Here is a 15,251-nt window from a genome sequence, read left to right as displayed (position 1 = left end):
GTGTGACAAATATATATACATTTTTAAAAATATATAAATACATAAATAATTAAATATATCTATAAATAAATATAAATATTAATAATAAATTTAAATAAATATAACATATATATATGAGGCATTCTTTGTCAAGCGGGCCACCCGCCGTTCCAAAATTGTATTCGACGTAGAAGAACCATCTTGCACATTTCATATACGAGCTCAATACACTACGAGAGCCGTCTGCGTATTGAATATTTATTTCAAAGTCCCTTTGTACGTAAACATTACTTGTAAACATTACGGTATGTATGTGAGTAAGTGCGTATTCGTAATATTTACATGTAATGTTTATGTATAGAAGCTTTAAAACAAATGTTTTAACAAACACACAGACGATTCTCGTGGAGTATGGGATTGTATACGAAATATTCAAAATGCCGCGTAAACATTTGAACGCATTTGAAACAACATTTAAGAAGTTGCAAGGAACAGCCGCAAGCGCACGCGTGACGAACCGCAAGGTTCTTACCTTTGCTGTGAAACACATACACACACATACGCACACGCGCGCGCGTGCGATGTGCACAATATGACCGGCATCTTCCACGTGGTGCACATTGGATAACACTAATGCCGGCGGTAAGCGTCATTTAAATGTAAGGTTGACTTTGTAACTTGGTCAAAAGGGTGTAGAAAAATTGTTGAAAAAACGTTTTAAGCAATTTCAACAATTTCAAGAATGATAAACACGTGGAATACAAATGTTTTATTTTATGAACGTTAGTGTTTATTACTGGGGAGCAATCGTACTATAAAACTTTGTTTTAGCGATGTGATTGGATCTTTCTTCACAACAGTACCTTGAACTAAATGAAAACCGTAAAATATGCGATTTTTTACGTAATCTTTGAACGCGATTTGTTGTTATAAAAAGTAAATCTGTGAAAAAATTGATAACAGCATTCAAAAGTGCAAACTTTCAGATTTCCAATGCTTTTTTGCTGAGCGCTGTATGTTGATTTGTTCACGAATAACAAGCGATGAAAGTCAAAATGACCATTTTTTATTAAAATCTTAATAACTTGGTCAAAAAAAATCGTACAGCAATGAACAACCACTCAAATTAAAGAGAAAAGTTCCCGCTCTAAGATGCAAGTAACAAAAATACTCTATGATTTTTTTCACGCGTGATGGAGCGCAGCAAATTTGCATAAAAAATTTTCATTTTAACGGGTCAAGCTTCATCATTGTGCCACGTTGGTAAAAAAAAAAGATAATTAAAATCGCCAAAAGCATTTGAAAAAAGAAGTTTCAAGCTTTAAAATGCTTTTCGGATTTTGCTTCTACGATGATTTTTCGCTGAGTTGCAGCAGTTTGAAAATAGCCTAAATTTTCAGTATACAAAAAGTGTTCCTTATTTTTTTTTTTTTGAGTAGTGTATTTTATATTTTACGTTATTTTTTAAATGTATATTAAAAGGATAATAAAGAAACTTCACATAACATGAAATTAATATATATATATATATATATATAATGTACTTTATCTTTAATGGTATACATAGTACTTTTATGCAAATATAATAAAAATCAATTTTTATATGAATTAAATGGCAGTGTCTTTATGTCCATGAATTATGTGATTCATCGAATACCAGCTGCTTAACATAAACCTCGTCTCCTTTCCTGCGCAATACTTTTTCAACGAGATACACGTCAGGATTTGCAACACGCTGTAGCTCATATTCGTAGAACCCTCCAGCGATAAGTTTTCCACAGGAATCCTCTAGTACATATGTTACAGGATTAATACGCTGTACTTTAATAATTTTAAATATCTCCGTAGTCCAATTTGGTGTATAGCTCTTCTCAAAAACAGTTTTGAATCTGCTGACGCGCATCGAGTCACCTACTTTTAATCGCGCGGGTGTCGCAATTTTTACGTGACTGTACACAGTGGTTAGGAGTTCTTTAGCGATTGCAGGCGTAACATCGATGGGTCGCATGCCGATAGTTCGATGCTTTCGCACGTTGTATTCTGACACGGGACGCGGCAGCATATCGATCCATTTATAATTTCCATTGAGTGTAAATTGCTTCCACGTGATATTTTTTAATGTTCGGTTAAAGCGTTTGACAATTGATAATTTCATTATAGAGTAGGTAAAATAATAATTGATATTATGTTTTTTCAATAATTTCTGCACGTTTGCGTTATAAAATTCCTTTCCTTTGTCTGTTTGCAAATTTTTCGGACATCTTCCATCTTTCAGAATTATCTTTGCAATCGCAATAGCAACTTTGCTACCACTCTTGGCCTTGAGCAGTACAGCCCATGCATGCTTGCTCAGCACGTCGATAACGGTCAGTATGTTCGTGATAACCTATCGGTTAAATCGTATTTAAGTACGCATCTCAACCACATCCGCCTGCTATAGATCATCGTATCCGTGAACTATGACGCGTCTTCGAGGAAAATTTCTTCTCGCTGGAGAATGCAACTCCTCAACCAGCAATTGTTTCTCAGACATGTTCAGAGTAAATGGTGCACATATTCAATGTACTGACTTTTTTACTTTGCACGATGAGTTACCGCGTCGAGCTGTCTTTGAATATCGTTTAGCATATGAGCTGTAATAAAAATTTTCACCTTATTTTGAAGTGTCTCAATCTTCCTATCAATTTCATCCAGTCGACCCCTTAAAATTTTCACGGTCTGCTGCACGAATCGTTTATTGGCTGCACTATCGTCTACAGGCAGCGCTACAGGTCGAATCTTGGGAAAATCGGTGGCAGCCATGCAAAGAGCGTTATCGCGCATGTTCCAAACTTGTTGATTGACATTTCGATGTTGACTAAATGATTTGTTTTACATAGTTTTAATTTATAATAAAACCAGCATCGCGAAGTTCCTTGATAATTAATAGAATCTCGTTGTCGCGAGCATTGTGCTCTGCCTGGTGTGAGGCCTCGAGTAATCAAAGGCGATCCACAAGCTCGTCATCCCAATAAACGTAATCGATCTTGTTATCATTTAATGTAATAGCGCTCAGTATACCTTGCCCAACTTTTGCATGTTACTAAGGACGCAATTATATTTTTATATTTAGACCTTTTTTTGCCCATTACTTGATTATGTGCAATATTCCCACGTCTATATGCATTTGTCGCCAATATGTTTTTACAATTCTGCAGGTCATTATTCGTGTACATGTTGCGCATTTTCATGAAAATTAATTCGTACAGACCAGGCGTTCCCGCGTATATTTTACCATCTATAACTATGTTGTCATTTTTATGTATGTCGATGCGTTTATCGCCGAGCATCGTTCCAAAGTCGGTGAAATAAACTCCGTAAACAGTATCTATGATGACTGGTTTTTTACCGCTCAGAACAGCTCCCATATATTTTTGACCTAATCGACCATACTGCGTGTGCAACTTTTCACATCCCTTGCGTTTCCAACTGTTGTCGAACTGACGTCACAGGCGGTTCATTGACTGCGATTTCAAAAACATCTTCGACAGAAGGTAAGTGACTGTACGATAAATCATTATCATGTAATATTTGCAATGTTTCATTCAAATATTTGGTACAGATTTTGATCGTCTCATTGTTTTTTTTAATAAGAGTAGAGGTCATTATAGAATTGTCAAACGAAGCGTTTGATCGCTTTCGTTTGGGTTTTGGTTCTGCGTATTCGTTTTCCTCCGAAAAGAACGTTTCATTCTTAATCGGATCTGATACATCACCAACGGTGGTTTTCAACAATTTGTTTTAATCGCTCGATACAAAATGGGCTTAAAGTTTCTCTCCAACGTCATCTCTGCTTGCACTTTACCCGCTTTCAAAGCGCGACATTTTTGGCGAATTGAATCACTTGTTTTCGCAATCTTTTTCACAATCTTTTCACGATCCATACTGTTATTTGTGTTATCCATGTTGAGAAACGCTACTTGGTCAACGTATCGAAAACAACTAACTGTTTTATGGTATTGCGAAGTCATTAAATCTTTTTCAATATCGTCCATCGGCGAGCGCACTATCCTTATCTATCACTAAAAATCCATACTTTTGTTGCCAACAAGTATGACATACATTGCTAAAATCCTCGTAAGACATGTCGTTCGTTGTACGCGTGCTTTAGATTAGTACCATCCTGCTTAAATAAAATTAGCAAATTGCATTATCACGTATAAGATGTTTCGATATGTTTACATATGTCTGACAGAGATAGAAGCAGTCGATATCCACATGTCGCTACATTGCAAAGTAGTCTCTTATTGTATCTTGCTTGTCATACGCCACGTCATCAAAGATAAAAATGGAATTCGGAAGCGCTTACTAACTAAATAACATCACAGTTATTGGAGAATGCAAAATAACTAACTTTTTCAATCGGTGTCAATAAATTTTCCAAATATCGATATATCGGTTGTTGTAATAATTTCGACTACACATACGCATTCTTAAAACGTACTCCATGCGGACTTTCCAACAAGCTTATTAATAGGTTTGTCTTGCCACAATTTGACGGATCGCAAATTATACTGCGTATAGAACTCGGCAACATGTTTCCATGCCTTCGTATCTTTCTTTCGGACATTATTCTGCCACTGAAATTTGTTACTTTAATTGCTGGTGAATGTTGTACGAACCGCATATTTTTCCCCTCTCATAAGAACTGATAAAAATTATATTAAGACCGATCTCTTTATAGAGACGCGCCGAGCAAAATTTCTCAGTATGTAAAATGTTTCTCATATTGTCACATCCCTCTGATATACTCGATTTGAGCGCCGAACAGTTAGAATTCGTGTCGAAACCTATTTTGCTACGCGTGTGTGGTATCTATATTGAACACGTGTGGGACAGGTTTCCGGAACATATAAAGACTGATCCAGAGGTTCGAAGCTATCGTCGTTGCTACAAACATTATAATCAATCGTGGCAGCAGACGCACATCGACGGCCCCGCACCGTTGATAAAGAATTGTTGCGAATGCCAGCGGAAGGACGCGGCTTTTTAAATCGTGCGATAAATGCGCTTCCTTTTGAACTGCATATACCTGGGTATCAATTTTGAGGTCCGGATACTAGACTGAAAAAGCGATTAGGCAGAGGCGATCGGGGTATTAATTCGTTGGACACGGCGTGTCACGAACACGACATTGCGTACTCCCGGAGCAACGAACTCACCGACAGACATGCAGCTGACAATATACTCGCTGCGAAAGCGCGAAAACGCATTACAACGAACGATTCGACTTTCGGAGAAAGAGCTGCCGCAGCAGTCGTTTGGGCGGCTGTGAAACCCAAGACAAAAATCGGTATGGATTTGAAAAAGAAAAAAGAGATAAAAGAAGAGAGCGAGTAAATGAACACTTCCGGTAGCGAAACGTGGTGGTGTTTATTCCATTCTATCGCTGTTGGAAGTTGATCGGTGGAGCGGCGGGAGTTGAGAAGATTGTGTATGATAACAAGGCAGCGCAGCGTCAGCTGGAAGAATTGAAACGTCATAATCGCGTCATGGAAGGTCATGGAATTTATTTTGTTCCATACAAGCGTGGACAAAGAGTTTCAACGAAAAAAAACATCAAAAAGATGTTAAAAATGTCGAAAGATGTAACTATCAACATACAATTATTACAGCTAACGAAACATATGCACATTCTATACTTTAGAGGAATTTTTATGCGTACAGCATTACCAACAGGGAGCATATCGAAACAAGAGCGGTATTGTAAATTTAGATAATGCTGAAGGATCAAGTACACACTGGATGGCGTACGCAAATAGAGCAAATCGCGCTATATACTTTGATAGTTTCGGCAATCTTCGACCGCCGAAAGAACTGGTACAATATTTAGATGTAACGCGGATTGAGTACAACCACACACCTTATCAACGTTACGATCAAAGCAACTGCGGTCAACGATGTCTGAGTTTTTTCCAAACAGTTAACAATCAATTTAAAGGTTAGCATTGCGCAATTTAACTCAGTATTGGTTTCAACTTGTCACTGACGTTTACGCTAACCGGCAAGAGTATCCTCGCGGTAAGCTATTTTCCAGTCGTAGATTTGAGCGAGGGCGATTACGAGCTCGGCCTCACAGATTTTGAAACATACTATACCATACCTAATGTAAATTCGTCGAATAACAAATTTTATTACGACAAAGTTGACAAGAAAATTACGATTTCCGAAGGATCATATGAATTGCGTGATATAAATAGATATTTGAAACGCGCAATTTTACAATCTCATCCCGATGTTGCGGGAAAGAGGACGTTTCACAAAGAAGATGAAGACAAGAGCGAATATCCGCTGGTGATTCGTACTAACAATAATACAATAAAGAGCGAGATTATGTGTGCTTATCGGATAAATTTCATTAAACCTAACAACATTGGATCGCTGTTGGGATTTTCATCGCATCATATTCTTGAATCGCGATTGTGGCATGAATCGAATGCACCTATAAATATCATAAACGTAAACATTATTCGCATAAAATGTAACGTGATTGCGGATGCGTACAGCAACGACAAGTGCGTACACACGGTACACGAATTTTCACCGAGGGTACCACCAGGATGTAAGATATCGGAAACATCTGCACAGATCATTTACCTTCCAATCGTTGCACGGAGCATTCTGATGATTCGCATTGTGGATCAGGACGGTCGATTACTCGATTTTCGCGGAGAGGAGATTATCGTTAAATTACCTACACGTACGAAGACGATAACGTGAAATGCTCGTGTTGAATGAGCATGAAGGACACAATTTTTAGGCCAATCAAGAAAATTCGACCGTGTGACATAAATTATACGACGGTTAAAAATATTCAATCGTCTGATAAAAAGAAACTCACCGCGTCAAACGTTGAATTTTTTAAATCATTGGGATCCGTCGTACGAAATATCTGAGATGTCTAACATCTTGAACATTGGAGACGAGCCGATCTTTGACGACAGCATCGTCAATGTACGAAACTCATACGTACAATCCGTACGCCAACACCACGTTTGGATACAACGACAAAATGAGGATTCCCATACAACAGCAGGATTTATAAACGTTGTTATGTGAAAGTTTTCTCTACGTCGAAGGAAGATTGGTGATGAAGAAAGATGATAAGGATAAGGATGAAATAAATCTCGGAAATAATTGCGTGGCGTTCATGTTTGATGAAATACAATATGAACTCAACGGTGTGGAAATTGATCGCAACAGAAACGTTGGAATAACCAGCACCCTCAAGAACTACGTATCGTTGTCATATGACATAGCAATGATTATGCAGAATGCAGGATGAGAATTTTTGTATAACCTATCGGAAGGATATACTTCAACTTTTGCGTACCGCTTAGTTGCAACGTAGCTTTCCCTCGGGAACGCCAGGTCCGAGGGGGCTACGCTCAATTAAACGGGAATTTCTATATATGCGGTAACGAGTAACGCTTTTCCAATTAGATGCGATAGTTATTAGAACGGTAGTCTCAATATTTCTCGAGAATGCTCTCGATACGGTATCAGCAGCTTGCATACGGTATCCCCCACTCGCTCGAGGCTTACGCTCGAAGCGAGAACGGTAACTCATAGACGGTATCCCCCAAATATCGGGCGAGATTGCTCTCGACACGATAGCGGTATCTTGTATACGGTATCCCCCAATATCGATCGAGGTTGCCCTTGATACGATAGCGGTAGCTTGCAAGAACGGTAACTTCCCAATACGCTAAATTGTTGGGCGCCAGGCGCGACTTCTCGCGCCACACAATAATCAGCTATAATACGGTAACCAACTGGAAAGCGTTACAAGTGCCGGTAGCTCTTTCTCGCGAGACGATAGAGTGGCGTGGTTCTTTTTGAGACGGAAGGCGTGGAGATGTCGGATCGAGGCAGGTCGTATAAAGATTCGGTACTCACTGATTAAACAACAAAAGAATATTTTATATTTCTCTACTGAAAACGGTAACAAGGCTGCAAGGAGCTTACTCAATGCGTCTGTATACAATTAATGCACGAATTTTACTGTAATAGAGACAAACTCATTAGAGACACAACAAGGTGGAAAAGACAAAATTGATAATACGCGGCGGGAGGCCGGCGAGGCTCTCCGCTCGCACAAAGACAAAATCAATAATGGCGGAAACAAGTCGCGGTAACAATGATTCTAATCCTATGACTGTCGGCTCCGGCGTAGTCCGAGAGGGACGTACCCGCGGTATCAATTATTCGGGGCCGGCCGGTCCGAGCCCTCGTGCGGCCCAAAACTCTACTCTTTACTTCGAGTTACGTTACACAACAAATATCACTAACTGTATCGGATTCGGATCGCCGCAATCACCAGCGGAAACGGTATCCGGTATCCGGTCCCGCACGAGGGTTGACCGCCTTTTCCGAATCTTACTTAATCGATGGCTGCCGAGTGCTGGCCTTACAATAATGAACGGAGTCCTGGTCCCTGAAGTCTTCGGTAACGATTTCGGTATCTCGGGCTCGTCCTCTGCCAAGTACGCACAGTCACGGCTTGCCGAACAGTGAGGAGCCCCGGTCCCGCGCCGGCCGGCTCGAGCCGCCGCGCATGCGCGTGCTTCGATTTTCGGTCGATCCGCACGCCTCGATCTCATGCAGCGCCGCACCGCCCCTCGAACTGCCTCGTGGTCCGCGCGTGACGACTTCCGCCGAGGCGAGTGTTAGCGCTCTGCCATTTTCGGTCGGCCCGGCTGGCCATGCCGTGACCAAACCGATCTACGTGGCGGCGGATGACAGCTTGACGGTCGCTCCCCCGGTTTGCAGCCCGGTGGCGTGCCCTCGGCGTGATTCCTCTCATGAATCTTTCCGGCTGCTATGCGGTATCGTTTTTGCCACGGTATCCTCAGGGCGGCGGTATCCAGGCGGCTCAGGGCGGTAATAATCAGCCGGGCTCGGTGCACGGCTCGGCGGGGAAACTCTGCGCGGGGCACCCCTCCTCCTGTCGACCGCTCGCGATACTTTTTCCCCTGATGGCTGCTCCTCCTCCGTTAGTGGTACAACCAAAATTAAGCCCTCACTCGGCGCCTCAGTCCTAAATACCCTAATTACTCTGATACGGTAACGCGGAAACTAGAAAGCAAGAAATAAACGTAAAACAAAGTTACGTCCCCCTCGTCTCAGCGAGGAGGAGCCCCAAATCGACCCCCTCGGTCGAGCTTACGCCCTTGTGACGAACGCGACCGGACGCGTTACGTCACATAGTATATTATTGGGCTTTTACGAGGATTACAAAAGCGTGATTGTTAACGCTCGTCACAAATTGATTTTGATACAAGCGCGCAACGATAATAATTCTATCGTTGGAAATTCTACGGCTCAATCGGAAATTGAATTATTTAAAGTGCAGTGGCATGTTACGTTAAACGAAGTCAACAAATTATCTTGCTGAGAGCTTTGGAGAGTGGACAATGTCTAAATATGAGTTTTCGCTCCTGGGATCTGTACGAGTACCCTTTGCTGCAGAGTACGACGAAACATTCATGGGCTGTCAAAACCGCAATTCAACTCGAGAAACCACGCTTCGTTATCTTTGCACTGCAGACTCGAAAAAATATCATGTCTCGAGATGCTACAAGATGCTCAAGATCTTTGACCACTCTAATTTGACCAACGTAAAACTTTATAAACTCTAAATTTTTTCCATACGACGATTTGAATTTAGATTTTCGTAAATCTAAATATGTCATTCTGTATAACATGTATCGATGTTTTGGTAAATCTTATTATGGACATAAGTGTGAAACGCTGCTCAATGTAATCATATTCCTGGAAAAAGGATCTTTTGCGGTTATTGACTGTTCGCGACAAAACGAATCCGTCAAGAGTGCTACCGTGGATGTGCGCATAAAATTTGATTGCAAAGAAAATGTTCCTGCGAATACTACCGCTTATTGTCTCATTTTACATAATCGTGTAATTGAATATTGTCCGTTGTCCAACGTAGTGCGTAAAATTATGTAACATCAAACTATAAAACTGAGATACTTGGCGTTAAAGTACAGTCTTGGAAAGTTACTCATCATGATCGTACCGACATTTGTGGATCTGCAAGAATTTATTGTCGATAAAAAATTTGTTGTAAAGGAAGTGGCGGTACTGAGAAAAGGAGCCTAGTTCTTACGCATTACATTTTTGCTAGTCCCATGCCATGGCGTGTTTTTACAAAATCCGACAAGTCTTGCGCTTCTTGGTTGATTGCCTATCATCATGGATTGCGATGGAAGGACAGGATGATCCCGTACAGCATGGCAAAACGTCTGATTACATCTACTGTGTGTTATACGGATGATAATAATACTATCGTATACGTTAAGGGACTTCAGAAATGAGAATGGTTGACGGACATACTCAAAACTGATGATGGGATACATATACATATCAAGACATTGGATGCGAATTACGAAGACATTCAATCTATAAATAACCTTGTAACAGTGAATTTTAAATGTGATTGGCTATGGATAGCCGCGGGATTCAGGGTTCGGGCAGCGGGCTGGTTGAGTGAATGACTAAGGAAGTGGTATACGCTTAATACTAACAGTCGTTTATTATACATTAAATTTACAGCGTGCTAATATATACAGGGTGCTTCAGCTACATACAGCTCAGTGCCACAACTTGCCTGCCCCTAGGAGTGCGTCGGGCCGGTAATACAGGACGTATCGGTATAATCACTTGCGTATCTTTGTAACGGAATTGCAGTGCACTAATCGTCACGCTGTCAATGGCTTCGCATAAGTCGAAAAACATTATATTTTTAAAATATTTATAAAATATATTCAATGTTTAAATGTGTTTAAATACACTGGCGCAAAAAAAGAGACAAAAATTTTGACCGATTTTTAGGCAATTTTCAAAGTAATGCAACTTTGCGAAAAATCATCCAAATTACATGTACTTTTTTCAAATTAAAGGGCAAAGACTACTTTAAGAATTCCCTAGGCGAAAGTTTGATTTGTTAATTGTGAACCTTTTGTATCGCATGAAAACCAAACATGTCTCTAAAATTCATCGGTGGAAATTTGTACTTACTGATCTGAATATAACGGATAGCTGACGCACCAATTTCACTGAAGTCAACAGAAGATCACATTCCTCTATACTCATAAACTCACACATACACGTAAACATACATATACACATACTCATACATAAAAAATAAAAGTTCAAATTTTATTTAAAAAAATCAGCCTTTTCAGGGCCACACGATGTACAAAATCCGATCGTCATTCTCCACGTGGTGCAGATCAGGTCACTTTGATGACAGCGGTATGATTGAGTTCAACACGAATAAAATCAATGTGCAATATTATATTGATACTCAAAATTCATGATATTCAAATAATACCATATTTATTCGCTAAAATACCCTAAAATGCAGTGCAAATTTCAAACTCGTGTGCAATCAACAAAAAACATCGTATCGAAATGTTTTTTTTTTAAGTTGCTTAGAAAAGAACGAACTTTAAGAATCTGGATTAATATTAGCAAGATTTTAACGAGAAACTTGTGAAAAATGATAACAAACTTTTACTTTTTTTAATTAAAAAAGACATGTTTGGTTTTCATGCGATACAAAAGGTTCATAATTAACAAATCAAACTTTCGCCTAGGGATTCTTAAAGTAAAGGCTTTGTCCTTTATTTTAAAAAAAAGTACATGTAATTTGGATGATTTTTCGCAAAGTTGCATCACTTTGAAAATTGCCTAAAAATCGATCAAAATTTTTGTCTCGTTTTTTTTTGCGCCAGTGTAATTGAAGGTTATAGAAACGCAGTACGGATGCGTTCTTTTAATCATTTTTTTAATCAAAAATATAAATCGACTGCAGTCTGCCATGTTTACAATTATTCGGTCTCTGATAACGACGCACGCATTATCGCGACGCATGCAAGTGTCTAAATTCTTTGAAGTTCGAGTTTGCTGAATTAATATAAAACGCAATTTTGACAGTTTTGACACAGATATAACGTAGGGCATTGGGCGCAGGACACAAATAAACAAATATTAATATTGTAATAGTAATTTTTATATTATTATGATTTATTTATTTATTTATTTATTTATTTATAGAGTATGTTCGAAATATCCCCCACCGTTATCCTCACATAAAACTGCACGTCGCACAAAACTTTCTCTTACTCTGCGTAATGTTTGGGGTGTTTGCGAACATGCATTTTGTATTCTATTAATTAAATCATTTCTGTTCACTGGCAGTGTTTGGTATACTTGGTCTTTTAAATAACCCTAAAGAAAAAATCTAAGGGAGTAAGATCCGGAGATCGCGGCGGCCTCTTTTGGAAATCACTGTGAATTCCAATCCATGTATTGGGAAATTTACAATTTAGAACAGTACGGGCGACAAGCGATGTATGGGCAGGATGACCATCTTGCTGAAAAATCATTTCGCCTCTTACAATTAAAGGCACGTCTTCTTATTAGAAAGATTATTTGAATAATACGTTATTTGACCAATAGGTCAAAAATCAACATAAATTTCGCCGTTGATATTAATATTTTTAGGAAAGAAATATGGTCCAATAATCCTGTCATCCAGTATACTCGTCCAAACGTTTACGGAATATTTCCCCTGAACATGAATAATTTTTTGACAATGAGGATTTTCTTCAGCATAATGATGTTCATTATGTCTATTGATTCCGTCACTGTGGAATACATATTCATCCATCCACAAAATTTTCTTTAAAAAAGAATCATTTTCCACGTTCTCAAGATCAATCTAAAAGATAAATGACATAAATAAAATAATACGCTCATTGTATGCTTATTGCACGTTTTACAAGTCACTCATACACTTACTATATCTAATAACCAATCACAAAATGCTTCACGACGAGAAAAATCAGCAGGAAACAATCGTTGACTGGTATGCCTTTTGAATGGGTGCCATTTAAGATTTTTTTAAATAATTCTGTGCACTTTCCTATGATATTTAATTGTAAATCACGCCCAATGGCCCGCGTACTAGTGTGCAGGTTATTTATAGTACCCGCGAGCGTGGTTATCATGTGTATATCAGTGTGTGTCTACCAAAATGCATCGCGCCAGTCCTGCTAGATGTCTCTCCTCATGTGACGTCATTGCTTTATCTTCTTTGGCTCCTAGTTTTAACATTATCCATCAAATGACTCTTATTCTGAATCTGGTGATGATTCTGATTTTGAGGATGAAAATAATGAGATTGACAAATGCAAAGAGCCACCTAATAAATCAAATACGTCTTTGAAAATTAACAAATCAGTAGAAGTACTAGCAAAAACGCATGAGAGAAAGATTTATATATTCCAACTTCATCTAGTAGTAATAAAGACGTAAAGGAAATTTTCAATACAACACTGATAGTAACATCGGTAAAGGTGATATAATTGTTTGCCGAAGACCACAAGCTTCCAAAAATAAAGAAGTTAAAGATTATTTACCCTGCGCAAAGTGTCATGGTTTTTTTTCTAAAATTTCACTTCGACAATATTTTTATCGATGTACTGGTCGTAGTAAACATACTAAAGCTGTAACAGTTTTGGAACGTTCAATTCTAGGTAGAGTACATAGTGCGGCGAATAAAAAATTAAGATCTGTAATATTACCTGTCATAAGGGATGATAATGTGTATCATGTATTAAAAAATGACAAACTTATTATTTTATATGGTAATAAATTGTCTATTAAATATAAACTTCAGCATTAACATGATATTGTTGCGAACGCGAGCGTGAGCTTTGCGCGCGTTGTGAGCGCAAGCTTAACGTGAAAAATCAATATATCGATTGCCTCAGTCAGCTGAGTCTAACGGCCCCGGCGTTGCTTAGTTATGTATAAACAAATGGTTTTGTTTAGAACTTCCTGAGACGTCGACTCGTGCGGACGTGCTCGAGGTAGTTGTAATCGTGTTCGCAGCTTTCAATAAAGTTTCTCGTTTGCCAAAAGCGTGTTTTTATTCCGCCGCGCTCGCTGTGTATGTTGGTGGAAGTGCGAGAGTGCTTCGGGAAGCGCAACACTTTTTGGGGGCTCAGCCGGGATCTTCCTTGACAACGGCCTTGGCGACAAACGTGATTTCCGACGGGGGACGGCGCGTTCCTTCAAAGAGAAGACGCCCTGAGACTCCCGGGCCCTCTGCGGGAAGTGTCGGAGCGATTGCGCTGGAGTTTCAGGCTCTGCTGGAGGAGCTCCGTCTTCTGCGCGTGGAGCAGGCGCGTCAGCAACAGGAGTTCGCTGAAACGCTTCGGCGACGAGGAGCTACAGCGCCTGCGAGAGAGCGTGCAACAGTTCCACGGCGTGCGCGGAGAACGCGAGCAACAGGAGGAAATGCTGCGTCAGCTCCAACTTAAGCGAGGAGCTCCGCCACAGCTAAGTCCTTCTAATAACTTTTTCGTGAATGAAATTTCGTCAGGCACGATACGGATATAAATTAAAGCCTGATACTTTCGATGGGACTTTTTCTCTTCGAGAATTCCTTTCCCAATTCGATTTAATAGCGCGGGCGAATTCTTGGGGGGATTCCGCGAAAACAGTGGCCCTGGCTTCGTGCTTGAGCGCGGTCTATTTTGGAAAATGTGTCGGATTTCGAAAACGTAAATTTTTCTGAGCTGGTCTCGAAATTAGAGTTACTTTTTGGGGAAGGGCATAATTCTCAGAATTTTTATTCGCTTTTCACAAATCGGAGACAAAGGTTTGGGGAGGATTTTGCTTCTTTTGGGGCGGAACTTGAGAGGCTCGCGCGGCAGGCGTATCCTGAGTGCTCTTTTTTGGTTCGACAAGATCGCTTGCGTGCAATTTATGTCCTTTCTCGCGGACGGTTTCGTAAAAAAAACGCTCCAATTAGAAGGGATAACTTCTTTGAAAATCGCGATTGAAAGGGCTAAAGCGGTAAAAGTAATTCAGGGGGGTAATTTCGTGAACAGGGGGAATTTCGGAAAAAGAGATGCGGAGGAAAAGAACAATAACGGAAAGGGAAATGGCGGGGAAAAGTCGAAGGCCGTGTTTAAAAATTTTATTAAAAAGGAAAATGGTCAAAATGGGGAAAAAAGGAAATTCAATTCTAAAGAATGTTGGCCTTGCGGAAAAGTAGGGCATTTTCGATTTGAATGCCCTGAAAATGTGGGAAACGTGGCTTAGTTGATCTCAGCGGGGTGAAATCGATTGGAATTTTTAATTCCCCGAAATCTTTTTCTGAAAAAATGATTTTGAATAAAATTAAGAGTAGTTCT

The sequence above is a fragment of the Monomorium pharaonis genome, chromosome 1, assembly GCF_013373865.1.
Source record: "Monomorium pharaonis isolate MP-MQ-018 chromosome 1, ASM1337386v2, whole genome shotgun sequence".
Lineage (NCBI taxonomy): Eukaryota > Metazoa > Arthropoda > Insecta > Hymenoptera > Formicidae > Monomorium > Monomorium pharaonis.
The sequence above is the reverse complement of the archived record's forward strand: the minus strand, read 5'-3'. Positions refer to the sequence as shown.